This window comes from Hyperolius riggenbachi, chromosome 8 (assembly GCF_040937935.1).
Source record: "Hyperolius riggenbachi isolate aHypRig1 chromosome 8, aHypRig1.pri, whole genome shotgun sequence".
NCBI classification, from domain to species: domain Eukaryota; kingdom Metazoa; phylum Chordata; class Amphibia; order Anura; family Hyperoliidae; genus Hyperolius; species Hyperolius riggenbachi.
The window spans coordinates 87,429,688-87,448,168 of record NC_090653.1 but is presented as its reverse complement, the minus strand read 5'-3'; positions in this window follow the sequence as shown (position 1 = coordinate 87,448,168).

The window sequence follows — 18,481 nt, the reverse complement described above, 5'->3', positions numbered from 1 at the left end:
CATACATATCATAGTGAAAAAGAGAGAAAAAAAATCAGACAAAAAGAGTAAGAAAGTTGCAAGTAGAAAGAACAAATAGATGTTATAACAAATCCGATGCCAAACTCCTCTTCACCATGAAAAACACTTGTTTACCGCCATCTGAAAGAAAACAGAAGAGAGACAACACAAAAAAAAGGTACCAATTTACATGCATTACCACTTACCATAACAGATATAAAATACTACCCATGAAATGCACACAAAGTGACCTGTGAAAAAAGATTGTTTATATATGCATATATATCATACTGAAAAAGAGAAAAAATGTCAGACAAAAAGAGTGAGAAAGTTGCAAGGAGAAAGAACAAATAGATGTTATAACAAATCCGATGCCAAACTCCTCTTCAACATGAAAAATACTTGTCGACCGCCACCTGAAAGAAAACAGAAGAGAGACAATACAAAAAAAGAGATACCAACTTACATGCATTAACACATACAATAACAGATATAAAATACTACTTATGAAATGCACACAATGACCTGTAAAAAAAAAAAGATCATATATGCATACTTATTATACTCGAAAAGAGAATAAAAAACAAACAAAAAGTGCAAGAAAGTTGCATGGAGATAGTGCAAACACATGGTATGTGATAACAAATCCCATGCCCAACTCTTCATCAACATAAAAAATATTTCTCGAGCTCCATCTGGAAGACAAAAGAGAGACAACACAGAAAAATAGAAAACAGCATACATGCATTTACACATAGAATGCAAGATATAAAATATTACACATTGCAAAACTAAAGGATACTACAGGGTGGGCCATTTATATGGATACACCTGATCTATGTATACACCCCATATACAACATCATACCACCAATTTTTTTGTTCCAACAGTCTTGGAGGGATCTATCCAATGTGGGTTAGTGTCAGACCAATAGTGGTGGTTTTGTTTGTTAATTTCACCATTCACATACAATTATGTACCCATATAAATAGCCAAATTAAGGTGTATCCATATAAATGGCCCGCCCTGTACTGTGGCCTCCTCCTCCCCAATAGCCACCCTATTCCTCTCCAGATTTATTTTCTTTAACAGTTAGTGTGCAAAATCTGCACAGTGAATGTGAAGACACAAATACGCCCAACTACCACTGCCATAACAATTCACAAGCATACATATCATAGTGAAAAAGAGAGAAAAAAAAAATCAGACAAAAAGAGTAAGAAAGTTGCAAGTAGAAAGAACAAATAGATGTTATAACAAATACGATGCCAAACTCCTCTTCACCATGAAAAACACTTGTTTACCGCCATCTGAAAGAAAACAGAAGAGAGACAACACAAAAAAGAGGTACCAATTTACATGCATTACCACATACCATAACAGATATAAAATACTACCCATGAAATGCACACAAAGTGACCTGTGAAAAAAGATTGTTTATATATGCATACATATCATACTGAAAAAGAGAAAAAATGTCAGACAAAAAGAGTGAGAAAGTTGCAAGGAGAAAGAACAAATAGATGTTATAACAAATCCGGTGCCAAACTCCTCTTCAACATGAAAAACACTTGTCGACCGCCATCTGAAAGAAAACAGAAGAGAGACAACACAAAAAAGAGGTACCAATTTACATGCATTACCACTTACCATAACAGATATAAAATACTACCCATGAAATGCACACAAAGTGACCTGTGAAAAAAGATTGTTTATATATGCATACATATCATACTGAAAAAGAGAAAAAATGTCAGACAAAAAGAGTGAGAAAGTTGCAAGGAGAAAGAACAAATAGATGTTATAACAAATCCGATGCCAAACTCCTCTTCACCATGAAAAATACTTGTCGACCGCCATCTGAAAGAAAACAGAAGAGAGACAATACAAAAAAAGAGATACCAACTTACATGCATTAACACATACAATAACAGATATAAAATACTACTTATGAAATGCACACAGTGACCTGTAAAAAAAAAAAAGATCATATATGCATACTTATTATACTCGAAAAGAGAATAAAAAACAAACAAAAAGTGCAAGAAAGTTGCAAGGAGACAGTGCAAACACATGGTATGTGATAACAAATCCCATGCCCAACTCTTCATCAACATAAAACATATTTCTCGAGCTCCATCTGGAAGACAAAATAGAGAAAACATAGAAAAAGAGAAAACAACATACATGCATTTACACATACAATGGTAGATATAAAATATTACACATTGCAAAACTAAAGGATACTACAGGGTGGGCCATTTATATGGATACACCTCATCTATGTATACACCCCATATACAACATCATACCACCAATTTTTTTTGTTCCAACAGTCTTGGAGGGATCTTTCCAATGTGGGTTAGTGTCAGACCAATAGTGGTGGTTTTGTTTGTTAATTTCACCATTCACATACAATTATGTACCCATATAAATAGCCAAATTAAGGTGTATCCATATAAATGGCCCGCCCTGTACTGTGGCCTCCTCCTCCCCAATAGCCACCCTATTCCTTTCCAGATTTATTTTCTTTAACAGTTAGTGTGCAAAATCTGCACAGTGAATGTGAAGACACAAATACGCCCAACTGCCACTGCCATAACAATTCACAAGCATACATATCATAGTGAAAAAGAGAGAAAAAAAATCAGACAAAAAGAGTAAGAAAGTTGCAAGTAGAAAGAACAAATAGATGTTATAACAAATCCGATGCCAAACTCCTCTTCACCATGAAAAACACTTGTTTACCGCCATCGGAAAGAAAACAGAAGAGAGACAACACAAAAAAGAGGTACCAATTTACATGCATTACCACTTACCATAACAGATATAAAATACTACCCATGAAATGCACACAAAGTGACCTGTGAAAAAAGATTGTTTATATATGCATATATATCATACTGAAAAAGAGAAAAAATGTCAGACATGTCAGACAAGAGTGAGAAAGTTGCAAGGAGAAAGAACAAATAGATGTTATAACAAATCCGATGCCAAACTCCTCTTCAACATGAAAAATACTTGTCGACCGCCACCTGAAAGAAAACAGAAGAGAGACAATACAAAAAAAGAGATACCAACTTACATGCATTAACACATACAATAACAGATATAAAATACTACTTATGAAATGCACACAATGACCTGTAAAAAAAAAAAGATCATATATGCATACTTATTATACTCGAAAAGAGAATAAAAAACAAACAAAAAGTGCAAGAAAGTTGCATGGAGATAGTGCAAACACATGGTATGTGATAACAAATCCCATGCCCAACTCTTCATCAACATAAAAAATATTTCTCGAGCTCCATCTGGAAGACAAAAGAGAGACAACGCAGAAAAATAGAAAACAGCATACATGCATTTACACATAGAATGCAAGATATAAAATATTACACATTGCAAAACTAAAGGATACTACAGGGTGGGCCATTTATATGGATACACCTGATCTATGTATACACCCCATATACAACATCATACCACCAATTTTTTTGTTCCAACAGTCTTGGAGGGATCTATCCAATGTGGGTTAGTGTCAGACCAATAGTGGTGGTTTTGTTTGTTAATTTCACCATTCACATACAATTATGTACCCATATAAATAGCCAAATTAAGGTGTATCCATATAAATGGCCCGCCCTGTACTGTGGCCTCCTCCTCCCCAATAGCCACCCTATTCCTCTCCAGATTTATTTTCTTTAACAGTTAGTGTGCAAAATCTGCACAGTGAATGTGAAGACACAAATACGCCCAACTACCACTGCCATAACAATTCACAAGCATACATATCATAGTGAAAAAGAGAGAGAAAAAAATCAGACAAAAAGAGTAAGAAAGTTGCAAGTAGAAAGAACAAATAGATGTTATAACAAATACGATGCCAAACTCCTCTTCACCATGAAAAACACTTGTTTACCGCCATCTGAAAGAAAACAGAAGAGAGACAACACAAAAAAGAGGTACCAATTTACATGCATTACCACATACCATAACAGATATAAAATACTACCCATGAAATGCACACAAAGTGACCTGTGAAAAAAGATTGTTTATATATGCATACATATCATACTGAAAAAGAGAAAAAATGTCAGACAAAAAGAGTGAGAAAGTTGCAAGGAGAAAGAACAAATAGATGTTATAACAAATCCGGTGCCAAACTCCTCTTCAACATGAAAAACACTTGTCGACCGCCATCTGAAAGAAAACAGAAGAGAGACAACACAAAAAAGAGGTACCAATTTACATGCATTACCACTTACCATAACAGATATAAAATACTACCCATGAAATGCACACAAAGTGACCTGTGAAAAAAGATTGTTTATATATGCATATATATCATACTGAAAAAGAGAAAAAATGTCAGACAAAAAGAGTGAGAAAGTTGCAAGGAGAAAGAACAAATAGATGTTATAACAAATCCGATGCCAAACTCCTCTTCAACATGAAAAATACTTGTCGACCGCCACCTGAAAGAAAACAGAAGAGAGACAATACAAAAAAAGAGATACCAACTTACATGCATTAACACATACAATAACAGATATAAAATACTACTTATGAAATGCACACAATGACCTGTAAAAAAAAAAAGATCATATATGCATACTTATTATACTCGAAAAGAGAATAAAAAACAAACAAAAAGTGCAAGAAAGTTGCATGGAGATAGTGCAAACACATGGTATGTGATAACAAATCCCATGCCCAACTCTTCATCAACATAAAAAATATTTCTCGAGCTCCATCTGGAAGACAAAAGAGAGACAACACAGAAAAATAGAAAACAGCATACATGCATTTACACATAGAATGCAAGATATAAAATATTACACATTGCAAAACTAAAGGATACTACAGGGTGGGCCATTTATATGGATACACCTGATCTATGTATACACCCCATATACAACATCATACCACCAATTTTTTTGTTCCAACAGTCTTGGAGGGATCTATCCAATGTGGGTTAGTGTCAGACCAATAGTGGTGGTTTTGTTTGTTAATTTCACCATTCACATACAATTATGTACCCATATAAATAGCCAAATTAAGGTGTATCCATATAAATGGCCCGCCCTGTACTGTGGCCTCCTCCTCCCCAATAGCCACCCTATTCCTCTCCAGATTTATTTTCTTTAACAGTTAGTGTGCAAAATCTGCACAGTGAATGTGAAGACACAAATACGCCCAACTACCACTGCCATAACAATTCACAAGCATACATATCATAGTGAAAAAGAGAGAAAAAAAAATCAGACAAAAAGAGTAAGAAAGTTGCAAGTAGAAAGAACAAATAGATGTTATAACAAATACGATGCCAAACTCCTCTTCACCATGAAAAACACTTGTTTACCGCCATCTGAAAGAAAACAGAAGAGAGACAACACAAAAAAGAGGTACCAATTTACATGCATTACCACATACCATAACAGATATAAAATACTACCCATGAAATGCACACAAAGTGACCTGTGAAAAAAGATTGTTTATATATGCATACATATCATACTGAAAAAGAGAAAAAATGTCAGACAAAAAGAGTGAGAAAGTTGCAAGGAGAAAGAACAAATAGATGTTATAACAAATCCGGTGCCAAACTCCTCTTCAACATGAAAAACACTTGTCGACCGCCATCTGAAAGAAAACAGAAGAGAGACAACACAAAAAAGAGGTACCAATTTACATGCATTACCACTTACCATAACAGATATAAAATACTACCCATGAAATGCACACAAAGTGACCTGTGAAAAAAGATTGTTTATATATGCATACATATCATACTGAAAAAGAGAAAAAATGTCAGACAAAAAGAGTGAGAAAGTTGCAAGGAGAAAGAACAAATAGATGTTATAACAAATCCGATGCCAAACTCCTCTTCAACATGAAAAATACTTGTCGACCGCCACCTGAAAGAAAACAGAAGAGAGACAATACAAAAAAAGAGATACCAACTTACATGCATTAACACATACAATAACAGATATAAAATACTACTTATGAAATGCACACAGTGACCTGTAAAAAAAAAAAGATCATATATGCATACTTATTATACTCGAAAAGAGAATAAAAAACAAACAAAAAGTGCAAGAAAGTTGCAAGGAGACAGTGCAAACACATGGTATGTGATAACAAATCCCATGCCCAACTCTTCATCAACATAAAACATATTTCTCGAGCTCCATCTGGAAGACAAACTAGAGAAAACATAGAAAAAGAGAAAACAACATACATGCATTTACACATAGAATGGTAGATATAAAATATTACACATTGCAAAACTAAAGGATAATACAGGGTGGGCCATTTATATGGATACACCTGATCTATGTATACACCCCATATACAACATCATACCACCAATTTTTTTGTTCCAACAGTCTTGGAGGGATCTATCCAATGTGGGTTAGTGTCAGACCAATAGTGGTGGTTTTGTTTGTTAATTTCACCATTCACATACAATTATGTACCCATATAAATAGCCAAATTAAGGTGTATCCATATAAATGGCCCGCCCTGTACTGTGGCCTCCTCCTCCCCAATAGCCACCCTATTCCTCTCCAGATTTATTTTCTTTAACAGTTAGTGTGCAAAATCTGCACAGTGAATGTGAAGACACAAATACGCCCAACTGCCACTGCCATAACAATTCACAAGCACAACTCTTCTTCACCATGAAAAACACTTGTCGACTGCCATCTGTAAGAAAACAAAAGAGAGACAACACAAAAAAAGAAGTACCAATTTACATGCATTACCACACACAATAACAGATATAAAATACTACCCATGAAATGCACACAAAGTGACCTGTGAAAAAAGATTGTTTATATATGCATACATATCATACTGAAAAAGAGAAAAAAAAAGTCATACAAATAGAGTAAGAAAGTTGCAAGGAGAAAGAACAAATAGATGTTATAAAAAAATCCGATGCCAAACTCCTCTTCACCATGAAAAACAATTGTCGACTGCCATCTGTAAGAAAACAGAAGAGAGACAACACAAAAAAGAGGTACCAATTTACATGCATTACCACATACCATAACAGTTATAAAATACTACCCATGAAATGCACACAAAGTGACCTGTGAAAAAAGATTGTTCATATATGCATACATATCATAGTGAAAAAGAGAGTAAAAAAAGTCAGACAAAAAGAGTAAGAAAGTTGCAAGGAGAAAGAACAAATAGATGTTATAACAAATCCGATGCCAAACTCCTCTTCACCATGAAAAATACTTGTCGACCGCCATCTGAAAGAAAACAGAAGAAAGACAATACAAAAAAAGAGATACCAACTTACATGCATTAACACACACAATAACAGATATAAACTACTACTTATGAAATGCACACAGTGACCTGTAAAAAAAAAGATCATATATGCATACTTATTATACTCGAAAAGAGAATAAAAAACAAACAAAAAGTGCAAGAAAGTTGCAAGGAGACAGTGCAAACACATGGTATGTGATAACAAATCCCATGCCCAACTCTTCATCAACATAAAAAATATTTCTCGAGCTCCATCTGGAAGACAAAAGAGAGACAACACAGAAAAATAGAAAACAGCATACATGCATTTACACATAGAATGCAAGATATAAAATATTACACATTGCAAAACTAAAGGATACTACAGGGTGGGCCATTTATATGGATACACCTGATCTATGTATACACCCTATATACCACATCATACCACCAATTTTTTTGTTCCAACAGTCTTAGAGGGATCTATCCAATGTGGGTTAGTGTTAGACCAATAGTGGTGGTTTTGTTTGTTAATTTCACCATTCACATACAATTATGTACCCATATAAATAGCCAAATTAAGGTGTATCCATATAAATGGCCCGTCCTGTACTGTGGCCTCCTCCTCCCCAATAGCCACCCTATTCCTCTCCAGATTTATTTTCTTTAACAGTTAGTGTGCAAAATCTGCACAGTAAATGTGAAGACACAAATACGCCCAACTGCCACTGCCATAACAATTCACAAGCACAACTCTTCTTCACCATGAAAAACACTTGTCGACCGCCATCTGAAAGAAAACAGAAGAGAGACAACACAAAAAAGAGGTACCAATTTACATGCATTACCACTTACCATAACAGATATAAAATACTACCCATGAAATGCACACAAAGTGACCTGTGAAAAAAGATTGTTTATATATGCATACATATCATACTGAAAAAGAGAAAAAATGTCAGACAAAAAGAGTGAGAAAGTTGCAAGGAGAAAGAACAAATAGATGTTATAACAAATCCGGTGCCAAACTCCTCTTCAACATGAAAAACACTTGTCGACCGCCATCTGAAAGAAAACAGAAGAGAGACAACACAAAAAAGAGGTACCAATTTACATGCATTACCACTTACCATAACAGATATAAAATACTACCCATGAAATGCACACAAAGTGACCTGTGAAAAAAGATTGTTTATATATGCATACATATCATACTGAAAAAGAGAAAAAATGTCAGACAAAAAGAGTGAGAAAGTTGCAAGGAGAAAGAACAAATAGATGTTATAACAAATCCGATGCCAAACTCCTCTTCACCATGAAAAATACTTGTCGACCGCCATCTGAAAGAAAACAGAAGAGAGACAATACAAAAAAAGAGATACCAACTTACATGCATTAACACATACAATAACAGATATAAAATACTACTTATGAAATGCACACAGTGACCTGTAAAAAAAAAGAGATCATATATGCATACTTATTATACTCGAAAAGAGAATAAAAAACAAACAAAAAGTGCAAGAAAGTTGCAAGGAGACAGTGCAAACACATGGTATGTGATAACAAATCCCATGCCCAACTCTTCATCAACATAAAACATATTTCTCGAGCTCCATCTGGAAGACAAAATAGAGAAAACATAGAAAAAGAGATAACAACATACATGCATTTACACATACAATGGTAGATATAAAATATTACACATTGCAAAACTAAAGGATACTACAGGGTGGGCCATTTATATGGATACACCTCATCTATGTATACACCCCATATACAACATCATACCACCAATTTTTTTGTTCCAACAGTCTTGGAGGGATCTTTCCAATGTGGGTTAGTGTCAGACCAATAGTGGTGGTTTTGTTTGTTAATTTCACCATTCACATACAATTATGTACCCATATAAATAGCCAAATTAAGGTGTATCCATATAAATGGCCCGCCCTGTACTGTGGCCTCCTCCTCCCCAATAGCCACCCTATTCCTCTCCAGATTTATTTTCTTTAACAGTTAGTGTGCAAAATCTGCACAGTGAATGTGAAGACACAAATACGCCCAACTGCCACTGCCATAACAATTCACAAGCATACATATCATAGTGAAAAAGAGAGAAAAAAAATCAGACAAAAAGAGTAAGAAAGTTGCAAGTAGAAAGAACAAATAGATGTTATAACAAATCCGATGCCAAACTCCTCTTCACCATGAAAAACACTTGTTTACCGCCATCTGAAAGAAAACAGAAGAGAGACAACACAAAAAAAAGGTACCAATTTACATGCATTACCACTTACCATAACAGATATAAAATACTACCCATGAAATGCACACAAAGTGACCTGTGAAAAAAGATTGTTTATATATGCATATATATCATACTGAAAAAGAGAAAAAATGTCAGACAAAAAGAGTGAGAAAGTTGCAAGGAGAAAGAACAAATAGATGTTATAACAAATCCGATGCCAAACTCCTCTTCAACATGAAAAATACTTGTCGACCGCCACCTGAAAGAAAACAGAAGAGAGACAATACAAAAAAAGAGATACCAACTTACATGCATTAACACATACAATAACAGATATAAAATACTACTTATGAAATGCACACAATGACCTGTAAAAAAAAAAAGATCATATATGCATACTTATTATACTCGAAAAGAGAATAAAAAACAAACAAAAAGTGCAAGAAAGTTGCATGGAGATAGTGCAAACACATGGTATGTGATAACAAATCCCATGCCCAACTCTTCATCAACATAACAAATATTTCTCGAGCTCCATCTGGAAGACAAAAGAGAGACAACACAGAAAAATAGAAAACAGCATACATGCATTTACACATAGAATGCAAGATATAAAATATTACACATTGCAAAACTAAAGGATACTACAGGGTGGGCCATTTATATGGATACACCTGATCTATGTATACACCCCATATACAACATCATACCACCAATTTTTTTGTTCCAACAGTCTTGGAGGGATCTATCCAATGTGGGTTAGTGTCAGACCAATAGTGGTGGTTTTGTTTGTTAATTTCACCATTCACATACAATTATGTACCCATATAAATAGCCAAATTAAGGTGTATCCATATAAATGGCCCGCCCTGTACTGTGGCCTCCTCCTCCCCAATAGCCACCCTATTCCTCTCCAGATTTATTTTCTTTAACAGTTAGTGTGCAAAATCTGCACAGTGAATGTGAAGACACAAATACGCCCAACTACCACTGCCATAACAATTCACAAGCATACATATCATAGTGAAAAAGAGAGAAAAAAAAAATCAGACAAAAAGAGTAAGAAAGTTGCAAGTAGAAAGAACAAATAGATGTTATAACAAATACGATGCCAAACTCCTCTTCACCATGAAAAACACTTGTTTACCGCCATCTGAAAGAAAACAGAAGAGAGACAACACAAAAAAGAGGTACCAATTTACATGCATTACCACATACCATAACAGATATAAAATACTACCCATGAAATGCACACAAAGTGACCTGTGAAAAAAGATTGTTTATATATGCATACATATCATACTGAAAAAGAGAAAAAATGTCAGACAAAAAGAGTGAGAAAGTTGCAAGGAGAAAGAACAAATAGATGTTATAACAAATCCGGTGCCAAACTCCTCTTCAACATGAAAAACACTTGTCGACCGCCATCTGAAAGAAAACAGAAGAGAGACAACACAAAAAAGAGGTACCAATTTACATGCATTACCACTTACCATAACAGATATAAAATACTACCCATGAAATGCACACAAAGTGACCTGTGAAAAAAGATTGTTTATATATGCATACATATCATACTGAAAAAGAGAAAAAATGTCAGACAAAAAGAGTGAGAAAGTTGCAAGGAGAAAGAACAAATAGATGTTATAACAAATCCGATGCCAAACTCCTCTTCACCATGAAAAATACTTGTCGACCGCCATCTGAAAGAAAACAGAAGAGAGACAATACAAAAAAAGAGATACCAACTTACATGCATTAACACATACAATAACAGATATAAAATACTACTTATGAAATGCACACAGTGACCTGTAAAAAAAAAAAAGATCATATATGCATACTTATTATACTCGAAAAGAGAATAAAAAACAAACAAAAAGTGCAAGAAAGTTGCAAGGAGACAGTGCAAACACATGGTATGTGATAACAAATCCCATGCCCAACTCTTCATCAACATAAAACATATTTCTCGAGCTCCATCTGGAAGACAAAATAGAGAAAACATAGAAAAAGAGAAAACAACATACATGCATTTACACATACAATGGTAGATATAAAATATTACACATTGCAAAACTAAAGGATACTACAGGGTGGGCCATTTATATGGATACACCTCATCTATGTATACACCCCATATACAACATCATACCACCAATTTTTTTTGTTCCAACAGTCTTGGAGGGATCTTTCCAATGTGGGTTAGTGTCAGACCAATAGTGGTGGTTTTGTTTGTTAATTTCACCATTCACATACAATTATGTACCCATATAAATAGCCAAATTAAGGTGTATCCATATAAATGGCCCGCCCTGTACTGTGGCCTCCTCCTCCCCAATAGCCACCCTATTCCTTTCCAGATTTATTTTCTTTAACAGTTAGTGTGCAAAATCTGCACAGTGAATGTGAAGACACAAATACGCCCAACTGCCACTGCCATAACAATTCACAAGCATACATATCATAGTGAAAAAGAGAGAAAAAAAATCAGACAAAAAGAGTAAGAAAGTTGCAAGTAGAAAGAACAAATAGATGTTATAACAAATCCGATGCCAAACTCCTCTTCACCATGAAAAACACTTGTTTACCGCCATCGGAAAGAAAACAGAAGAGAGACAACACAAAAAAGAGGTACCAATTTACATGCATTACCACTTACCATAACAGATATAAAATACTACCCATGAAATGCACACAAAGTGACCTGTGAAAAAAGATTGTTTATATATGCATATATATCATACTGAAAAAGAGAAAAAATGTCAGACATGTCAGACAAGAGTGAGAAAGTTGCAAGGAGAAAGAACAAATAGATGTTATAACAAATCCGATGCCAAACTCCTCTTCAACATGAAAAATACTTGTCGACCGCCACCTGAAAGAAAACAGAAGAGAGACAATACAAAAAAAGAGATACCAACTTACATGCATTAACACATACAATAACAGATATAAAATACTACTTATGAAATGCACACAATGACCTGTAAAAAAAAAAAGATCATATATGCATACTTATTATACTCGAAAAGAGAATAAAAAACAAACAAAAAGTGCAAGAAAGTTGCATGGAGATAGTGCAAACACATGGTATGTGATAACAAATCCCATGCCCAACTCTTCATCAACATAAAAAATATTTCTCGAGCTCCATCTGGAAGACAAAAGAGAGACAACGCAGAAAAATAGAAAACAGCATACATGCATTTACACATAGAATGCAAGATATAAAATATTACACATTGCAAAACTAAAGGATACTACAGGGTGGGCCATTTATATGGATACACCTGATCTATGTATACACCCCATATACAACATCATACCACCAATTTTTTTGTTCCAACAGTCTTGGAGGGATCTATCCAATGTGGGTTAGTGTCAGACCAATAGTGGTGGTTTTGTTTGTTAATTTCACCATTCACATACAATTATGTACCCATATAAATAGCCAAATTAAGGTGTATCCATATAAATGGCCCGCCCTGTACTGTGGCCTCCTCCTCCCCAATAGCCACCCTATTCCTCTCCAGATTTATTTTCTTTAACAGTTAGTGTGCAAAATCTGCACAGTGAATGTGAAGACACAAATACGCCCAACTACCACTGCCATAACAATTCACAAGCATACATATCATAGTGAAAAAGAGAGAGAAAAAAATCAGACAAAAAGAGTAAGAAAGTTGCAAGTAGAAAGAACAAATAGATGTTATAACAAATACGATGCCAAACTCCTCTTCACCATGAAAAACACTTGTTTACCGCCATCTGAAAGAAAACAGAAGAGAGACAACACAAAAAAGAGGTACCAATTTACATGCATTACCACATACCATAACAGATATAAAATACTACCCATGAAATGCACACAAAGTGACCTGTGAAAAAAGATTGTTTATATATGCATACATATCATACTGAAAAAGAGAAAAAATGTCAGACAAAAAGAGTGAGAAAGTTGCAAGGAGAAAGAACAAATAGATGTTATAACAAATCCGGTGCCAAACTCCTCTTCAACATGAAAAACACTTGTCGACCGCCATCTGAAAGAAAACAGAAGAGAGACAACACAAAAAAGAGGTACCAATTTACATGCATTACCACTTACCATAACAGATATAAAATACTACCCATGAAATGCACACAAAGTGACCTGTGAAAAAAGATTGTTTATATATGCATACATATCATACTGAAAAAGAGAAAAAATGTCAGACAAAAAGAGTGAGAAAGTTGCAAGGAGAAAGAACAAATAGATGTTATAACAAATCCGATGCCAAACTCCTCTTCAACATGAAAAATACTTGTCGACCGCCACCTGAAAGAAAACAGAAGAGAGACAATACAAAAAAAGAGATACCAACTTACATGCATTAACACATACAATAACAGATATAAAATACTACTTATGAAATGCACACAGTGACCTGTAAAAAAAAAAAGATCATATATGCATACTTATTATACTCGAAAAGAGAATAAAAAACAAACAAAAAGTGCAAGAAAGTTGCAAGGAGACAGTGCAAACACATGGTATGTGATAACAAATCCCATGCCCAACTCTTCATCAACATAAAACATATTTCTCGAGCTCCATCTGGAAGACAAACTAGAGAAAACATAGAAAAAGAGAAAACAACATACATGCATTTACACATAGAATGGTAGATATAAAATATTACACATTGCAAAACTAAAGGATAATACAGGGTGGGCCATTTATATGGATACACCTGATCTATGTATACACCCCATATACAACATCATACCACCAATTTTTTTGTTCCAACAGTCTTGGAGGGATCTATCCAATGTGGGTTAGTGTCAGACCAATAGTGGTGGTTTTGTTTGTTAATTTCACCATTCACATACAATTATGTACCCATATAAATAGCCAAATTAAGGTGTATCCATATAAATGGCCCGCCCTGTACTGTGGCCTCCTCCTCCCCAATAGCCACCCTATTCCTCTCCAGATTTATTTTCTTTAACAGTTAGTGTGCAAAATCTGCACAGTGAATGTGAAGACACAAATACGCCCAACTGCCACTGCCATAACAATTCACAAGCACAACTCTTCTTCACCATGAAAAACACTTGTCGACTGCCATCTGTAAGAAAACAAAAGAGAGACAACACAAAAAAAGAAGTACCAATTTACATGCATTACCACACACAATAACAGATATAAAATACTACCCATGAAATGCACACAAAGTGACCTGTGAAAAAAGATTGTTTATATATGCATACATATCATACTGAAAAAGAGAAAAAAAAAGTCAGACAAATAGAGTAAGAAAGTTGCAAGGAGAAAGAACAAATAGATGTTATAACAAATCCGATGCCAAACTCCTCTTCACCATGAAAAATACTTGTCGACCGCCATCTGAAAGAAAACAGAAGAAAGACAATACAAAAAAAGAGATACCAACTTACATGCATTAACACACACAATAACAGATATAAACTACTACTTATGAAATGCACACAGTGACCTGTAAAAAAAAAGATCATATATGCATACTTATTATACTCGAAAAGAGAATAAAAAACAAACAAAAAGTGCAAGAAAGTTGCAAGGAGACAGTGCAAACACATGGTATGTGATAACAAATCCCATGCCCAACTCTTCATCAACATAAAAAATATTTCTCGAGCTCCATCTGGAAGACAAAAGAGAGACAACACAGAAAAATAGAAAACAGCATACATGCATTTACACATAGAATGCAAGATATAAAATATTACACATTGCAAAACTAAAGGATACTACAGGGTGGGCCATTTATATGGATACACCTGATCTATGTATACACCCTATATACCACATCATACCACCAATTTTTTTGTTCCAACAGTCTTAGAGGGATCTATCCAATGTGGGTTAGTGTTAGACCAATAGTGGTGGTTTTGTTTGTTAATTTCACCATTCACATACAATTATGTACCCATATAAATAGCCAAATTAAGGTGTATCCATATAAATGGCCCGTCCTGTACTGTGGCCTCCTCCTCCCCAATAGCCACCCTATTCCTCTCCAGATTTATTTTCTTTAACAGTTAGTGTGCAAAATCTGCACAGTAAATGTGAAGACACAAATACGCCCAACTGCCACTGCCATAACAATTCACAAGCACAACTCTTCTTCACCATGAAAAACACTTGTCGACCGCCATCTGAAAGAAAACAGAAGAGAGACAACACAAAAAAGAGGTACCAATTTACATGCATTACCACTTACCATAACAGATATAAAATACTACCCATGAAATGCACACAAAGTGACCTGTGAAAAAAGATTGTTTATATATGCATACATATCATACTGAAAAAGAGAAAAAAAAAGTCAGACAAATAGAGTAAGAAAGTTGCAAGGAGAAAGAACAAATAGATGTTATAACAAATCCGATGCCAAACTCCTCTTCACCATGAAAAACAATTGTCGACTGCCATCTGTAAGAAAACAGAAGAGAGACAACACAAAAAAGAGGTACCAATTTACATGCATTACCACATACAATAACAGATATAAAATACTACCCATGAAATGCACACAAAGTGACCTGTGAAAAAAGATTGTTCATATATGCATACATATCATAGTGAAAAAGAGAGTAAAACAAATCAGACAAAAAGAGTAAGAAAGTTGCAAGGAGAAAGAACAAATAGATGTTATAACAAATCCGATGCCAAACTCCTCTTCACCATGAAAAATACTTGTCGACCGCCATCTGAAAGAAAACAGAAGAAAGACAATACAAAAAAAGAGATACCAACTTACATGCATTAACACACACAATAACAGATATAAAATACTACTTATGAAATGCACACAGTGACCTGTAAAAAAAAAGATCATATATGCATACTTATTATACTCGAAAAGAGAATAAAAAACAAACAAAAAGTGCAAGAAAGTTGCAAGGAGACAGTGCAAACACATGGTATGTGATAACAAATCCCATGCCCAACTCTTCATCAACATAAAAAATATTTCTCGAGCTCCATCTGGGAGACAAAAGAGAGACAACACAGAAAAATAGAAAACAGCATACATGCATTTACACATAGAATGCAAGATATAAAATATTACACATTGCAAAACTAAAGGATACTACAGGGTGGGCCATTTATATGGATACACCTGATCTATGTATACACCCCATATACAACATCATACCACCAATTTTTTTGTTCCAACAGTCTTGGAGGGATCTATCCAATGTGGGTTAGTGTCAGACCAATAGTGGTGGTTTTGTTTGTTAATTTCACCATTCACATACAATTATGTACCCATATAAATAGCCAAATTAAGGTGTATCCATAGAAATGGCCCGCCCTGTACTGTGGCCTCCTCCTCCCCAATAGCCACCCTATTCCTCTCCAGATTGATTTTCTTTAACAGTTAGTGTGCAAAATCTGCACAGTGAATGTGAAGACACAAATACGCCCAACTGCCACTGCCATAACAATTCACAAGCATACATATCATAGTGAAAAAGAGAGAAAAAAAATCAGACAAAAAGAGTAAGAAAGTTGCAAGTAGAAAGAACAAATAGATGTTATAACAAATACGATGCCAAACTCCTCTTCACCATGAAAAACACTTGTTTACCGCCATCTGAAAGAAAACAGAAGAGAGACAACACAAAAAAGAGGTACCAATTTACATGCATTACCACATACCATAACAGATATAAAATACTACCCATGAAATGCACACAAAGTGACCTGTGAAAAAAGATTGTTTATATATGCATACATATCATACTGAAAAAGAGAAAAAATGTCAGACAAAAAGAGTAAGAAAGTTGCAAGGAGAAAGAACAAATAGATGTTATAACAAATCCGGTGCCAAACTCCTCTTCAACATGAAAAACACTTGTCGACCGCCATCTGAAAGAAAACAGAAGAGAGACAACACAAAAAAGAGGTACCAATTTACATGCATTACCACTTACCATAACAGATATAAAATACTACCCATGAAATGCACACAAAGTGACCTGTGAAAAAAGATTGTTTATATATGCATACATATCATACTGAAAAAGAGAAAAAATGTCAGACAAAAGGAGTGAGAAAGTTGCAAGGAGAAAGAACAAATAGATGTTATAACAAATCCGATGCCAAACTCCTCTTCAACATGAAAAATACTTGTCGACCGCCACCTGAAAGAAAACAGAAGAGAGACAATACAAAAAAAGAGATACCAACTTACATGCATTAACACATACAATAACAGATATAAAATACTACTTATGAAATGCACACAGTGACCTGTAAAAAAAAAAGATCATATATGCATACTTATTATACTCGAAAAGAGAATAAAAAACAAACAAAAAGTGCAAGAAAGTTGCAAGGAGACAGTGCAAACACATGGTATGTGATAACAAATCCCATGCCCAACTCTTCATCAACATAAAAAATATTTCTCGAGCTCCATCTGGAAGACAAAAGAGAGACAACACAGAAAAATAGAAAACAGCATACATGCATTTACACATAGAATGCAAGATATAAAATATTACACATTGCAAAACTAAAGGATACTACAGGGTGGGCCATTTATATGGATACACCTGATCTATGTATACACCCCATATACAACATCATACCACCAATTTTTTTGTTCCAACAGTCTTGGAGGGATCTATCCAATGTGGGTTAGTGTCAGACCAATAGTGGTGGTTTTGTTTGTTAATTTCACCATTCACATACAATTATGTACCCATATAAATAGCCAAATTAAGGTGTATCCATATAAATGGCCCGCCCTGTACTGTGGCCTCCTCCTCCCCAATAGCCACCATATTCCTCTCCAGATTTAATTTCTTTAACAGTTAGTGTGCAAAATCTGCACAGTGAATGTGAAGACACAAATACGCCCAACTACCACTGCCATAACAATTCACAAGCATACATATCATAGTGAAAAAGAGAGAAAAAAA